We start from the raw sequence: 6,000 nt of genomic DNA, 5'->3' as shown, positions 1-6,000 counted from the left end.
ATTTATATTTTAAATGTAGGGACAAGAAACCTTGAAATTACCTTGATGGTAAAAAAAAAAAACAGAGCTAATCAAAATGCTTTGCAGTTTAAGGGCTTTCTAGTCACCTCTCACTGATCCATTGGGAATTCTCCCTCCCTCTATGTAATTTACACTTTCCCTACTGAAATGGGCAACGTGTCCTTATGTCCTCATATGAACGCATATGACCAATATAGGTTAACTGAAGTAAGATCTATCTATCTATCTATCTATCTATCTATCTATCTATCTATCTATCTATCTATCTATCTATCTATCTGTCTGTGAATCAATGCGTACAGTCTAACTGATGCATCACAAACATCCAGCAATCCGATAAAACTGCATTCATGTACAATAAAGTTAGGATCTAAAAGGTCAGCTCAAAATAGGACAAACCCCAAAGGAGTTCTCTTAAGGTCCAGCTGAATTTAATACACATCCATCACTTTTTATCATCTAATTAGTCCACAGTGTGGCAGCCTGGTCAACAATAGAGGGAGGCAGAATTATTGATCAAGAAGCAGATAGTATCTATCATTTCACTTCAGCATTGGCTCTCTAGTGATTTGAAAACAAGGAAGACAATATCATTGTGGCAATGTGCATAGGAAATCACGAATGGCATTGGTAACAAAGGTAATTCTATTGTTCTCTTCAGTTGCACCACAGGCTAATAGACTTGTACTGACTCTGCAGTTCAACACTTGGTGAGGTATTAGCACAACTATTTCCACCATAGTTTCTCGATCGATTTGCAAATACTTAATTAATAACGACTTGTCTTAACCAAACGTGAGATGAAAAATTAGTCAGTTGACATTATCTTCTATAAGTTGAGGGTATCACATCAAGCAAACTGATAAGATGTTTTCAATTAGGGTGTTTTTTAAGCAATGGGATTGGTATAAGAGTACAAACATGAAGGCATCAAGGGGTATTATTCGAAAGAGCTGGAAGAACAAGTGAAAACACTTAGTAAATGGAAAAGGCAGTTTGATGTTGGCCTTATCTTTGCCGTAGTCAAAAAGAATGGGGAATTCTTCTGCATTCTACCTTTTATTTATCTTAATTTTTTTTTATTTCATTTTGAACTTAAATAACAAAACATAAAAAATAAATAAAGTTATCATATTCTTTCTTTGCAACCCAAACCCCACACCAACCACTCTCTCATTACCCCTCTTGCCCCTCAAGTTACAGTAAGCCAGCTAGTAAAGGGGGACCAAATACAATTATATTGGTGCAATTTATCTAATAGACCATAAGTCACTTTTTCGTAAGATGCCAACTTAACCATCGTCATTAGCCACTCCTCATAGGGAGGGGGTTTCTTTTTCTGCCAATGTCTTAACAAGACCGTTTTGCCGTAGTAAAAGTCAGGATGATCCATTTTTTTGTATAGCAGGAAAAGTCTCCATCAGAAACTTCTGTAGTTATACCAAGTATGGACAGTTTTCGTGAGATGCCAAATCTTCTTTTCAAAACACTGAAAATGACCTCCGTTGATCTCCCACCAGTCCCATAAGATATGTGAAATCAAAGCATTTTGACTCCAGCAATCGTCCACGGGGGCCAAGTTCCATTTATACAGTTGTTGCAATGTTCAATGCCACCTATGGTTATCTTAAGTTGGATAAATCTACTGCCTATTTCTTTATACATAGTATTAACATTATGGAGACATGAGTCCCATTCAACTGAAGACATGTCCAATGCCAGGTCCTGGGCCCAATAGCCCATAACTTTAAGGGTGCATTCTACCTTTTATATATGTAAGGGAAAAATGATGAGATAAAAAAGAAAAAGGGGAATATACATGCTATCTTTAAAACATTTCTGACGGTAACTTCCAAAGTCTCTCAGTTTTCTTGGTCATCCAGTAACAAGAAACCTCTACTGTTCCCCTTCTAGAATCCAGTTGGCTTATGCCCATGTCTGTTCCTCAGTCTGCATTTGAATCTGCATCTAGATTTGTCAAATTTCAGACCCATTTGATGGCCTGCCAATGCAAAGACTGTTCCAGAATTGCTAACATTTGTGTTCACTGATCCTGGAATATGTCTACTTTCATCTTTTCTGTTTCTGAGTCTCAACTGGCAAATGTAGATGGCTCCTGAGTTATTGTTTGGAATTGCTGTTATTTCTTGTTATATCTCTTTCAATCTTTGTGTCTTTCGATTTTTAATTATTGTTTGTTTTGCCAATTTAGTTATGACTTGTATTCAATGAATTTATTGTGTATTTAATCCTGCCCTTGTTACTTTGTGTGCATACTTTTTCCATAATTGCCTCTCTTTTGTTTAGTTTGGTCCTTGTTTTTTTTTTTGCGACTTATTTTAAAGTATTCATGTTCTTTCCACAACCTTCCTTCATGTCTCTGTGTCCTGTATTTGGGTCATCTCTTGAACTGAAATCCTTGACAAGACAATTAACTGAAGTGCCAAAGACTGATGAATACTGAGGGCCATAGATGATGTGTTCACTGTGTCAGAACAACGCTGCCTTTCCACTGTCTAATCTGCTGTAGACTTTGAAATAGGACACACCATGCCCGTCCGTTATGATATATTTATTTTAAAAATGCAAACTTTTAAAGATGAAAATTCCACAACTAGGACATGGCTACACGAATCTCCAGTGACATCTGTAATGCTAGAACAAGCAAATCAATACTGCCAGTTAGTCATTCTGTCAGGTGCCCCAGCTGAGTTGTGCTGGCAAATTCAACACTTGCAAAGCAAGTGTTTTAAAGCAACAGTTATCTGTTCTAAGACAAAATGCTCAGCAATTGTGTTGCAAAAATTACAACAAAAGCACAGGGAAAAGTGTAGCTGTGAGCAGTGAGTGCACCTCATCACTCATAACTATACACAAGTCTCATGACAATGAATGATTTTAGTCCCAAAAAATTTAATATACCTTGATTATTCTGGTACGTTCATTAAGTTAAATATAAATGTTATATAATAATGAATCATTACATTTAAATGTTAATTTTAATGTCTAAACTTTGATATGCAGGTATGACCCTCTCCCTCGAAACCACCCGTTCTGGAAACAAAAAGCAGCTCCTCTTTATTGCCTTTCACACTTATTAAGGTGACTGCATTAAAAATCGATCAGTAGAGTTTTTACACTTGACCTTCTAAACTGAATTAAGGCGCTTCCAAATTCCTTGGTATGCTGGATGGAAAAAGGGACACCATTTTATAGTGCAGACCTTGAGATCAGGTTGTGATTTCGCGTTCGAACAGGGTGATAAATTAAGCTCACTGTATAATCCAGGGATATAGCTTGGTGTTATAGGATCAAAGCACTAAAGAGGACTCTAGTCTGCCTCCATTTGGTCCTATTCAGTCACTAATGACTCTCTATATCTGTCTCCATTCCGAAATGTATCGTGCATGTGTTACATAGCCAATAACTGATTAACCAAAGATTTAATAACAACAACAAACAAAAACAAAGAAATAAAGAGACATAAATGCGATACATAAATAAGTAAACAAGAAGATTTTTATGCACATGGGTCATAAAAGTGCACACAATAAACACCAGAAAAAAAGAGAACGTTTATGTCGTACTCCAACTTTGTTTTTTGTTTTTTTAAATTAAGCAAACCCAAATTTTCATGAAAATGTACAAGACGTTATATCTAAGGATATATTTTAATATTATTTTCATGGTTATGCATCCCAAATTCTGTTTTACATGTAGGCCCACAGGTTTAAGTCTCAACGTGTTTTAATGTGGCTCATGTTATTGTTACCATGCCTACACAAATGCATCAACCAAATTTTATGTTTGGGTTGCTTACCATAACCAAATGGTTTTTTTTCCACATATGATTGAGTGATACTTGTCCAAATGTGTTTACCAGGCCCCAGAAATAAAGAAGGACAATCTAATGTTTCTGGCATAATGAAGAGGTGATTTGTAAGTGTGTCATTTTTGAATAAGGAAATGTGGAAATCTTTTTTTTCCCCGTAGTACTCTTTGGTGCTTCAAATTGTTGTTCTACATAAAAAGAACAATAAAAGTAATAACAAAAACAAAATAAAATAAATTCATGCCTTAAAACAATCTTTCTACTCTAGGGCGAACATACAAAATCTTTATATTTCCAATCTTCCTGCTGAGAGATTCCACAATGAAATTCATGAGGAAAATGCCTTCAAGGATCACTCGGGGGCATTTTCCTCATGAATTTTATTATCTTCATTAAAGGAAGACAACAAGGCAAGAGATTCTCCTGAACCTGCACCAGTCCTACTTAAAGTAGATTACTGCAAAAGTTTCTGTATCAAGATTGCACACGCTTATGCTTCAGCACCATGACATTGCAGTCTATGATTAATTCAAAGGTTCCATGAAAGAGAGAGAATTAAATTACAAGGTCATACAAATATTGATTTACTGATTTGTAGGCCAAAGGCAAGTTTGCTCTTTTTATGGTATTTTCTACTTTCTTTTATCACTATCAGGATGGTCACTTAAATCCATTTTGTCATTTCCTTTCTAAATGTAGCCTGATAAACCATTTTTGCAGGTACGAACCCCAGCGGACAGCAGGGTGTGATTCTGCTGGCCACAGTACTCTGACTTTAATTGCACTGAGCCCCGTAACAGTTTGAGCATATACAGTCTGCCAAAACCTTCCCACAATAGCCGTTCATCTCAGCTCCACCAGACAAGCTTAGACTGTGGCAGAGTTCAGAATCAAGTCATTTCATATTAGTAGACTCAAATCTCAAAGGTGGAGCTGCAGCTCCTGAGCTGTAACTATATTGAGAAAGTGCCACAGGCCTGATGTAGTTTGCACTGGCAGAACAGAAGCTTCGTGTGTGTGTTGTCACAAGAATTATTTTGCAGTCTTTGGGGTTTCAGCATAAGACTGTGTATTGCAACTTCAGATACTCAATCAGGTACAGAAGAGCCTCTGTTGTCACATTAATTCACCATAGAAATGATGTGTCTTGCAGGAACTGGCTCTTGGCTAACTAGGCAGCATCCCCAGTACACCATGGAAAAAAATGCACTGGGCATTAGTTGCTGGTGTAAAAGTCATTTTTTTACATTTTAGATTTAACAATTTGTTGTCAAGATATACAAACCACATTACATCCTTTATACCGATTTAAATCATTTTAGCTTTGCTTTATTTTTAATCTAATTCCTGTAATAAATATTTTGGTCTTTAACTATTATCTGAATGGCTCAGATAACAGACACAACAAAGGGAAGATAAAATGACTTAATATATTTTCTCATGTGCTCGTGTGATAATCATTTATCATCAGCGGCAAGTCGAAGCTTCCTTTTGAATACCATTTCACTTGTGTTGTTATTAACAAAGAAAAATTCTGCTGCAACTACTTCATGGAGATTCTGAACATGCCCAGAAATCTCTGACAGAGTGACTCTTAGACAGGTAGATGGTCTGATAACAGTGGGAATTCACAAACGGTGCAGTTCGTGTTTGAGAGCTCTCTGATTCTCTGAGTGGCAATTTATGAATACAACAATTTCAACAAACCCATTGAGCTCTCCTACACTCTCTTGACTGCCAAACACCTAGTAACCATTGTGCTCTAAACACTTGTTCATACTTTCTTCCCACTCAGCCAATCACCTGCATTGCTTACATGTAGTTTTGCTTTGTGGGTTTACTTGTTTTTTTGTTTTTTAATTACTAAAACCCATACACACACACACACACACACACACACACACACACACACACACACACACACACACACACACACACACACACACATACATATATACATATACATTTATTTATGTGTCTGTGTTTGTGTATTTCAGCAACTTATAGCCCATTGAATCTCATGATACTATCTATTGTGTAAGTGAGGTTTATTTTCCAAGGAGTAACTCCGATTTTTTCATATAAATGTATATTGATAGCAAGCTGTTGCTTAGTTACACACCCAAGAGTTAATAGTATAACCGCTA

Source organism: Astatotilapia calliptera, chromosome 4 (genome assembly GCF_900246225.1).
Source record: "Astatotilapia calliptera chromosome 4, fAstCal1.2, whole genome shotgun sequence".
Taxonomy (NCBI): Eukaryota; Metazoa; Chordata; class Actinopteri; order Cichliformes; family Cichlidae; genus Astatotilapia; species Astatotilapia calliptera.
Note: the sequence above shows the minus strand (reverse complement) of the source record.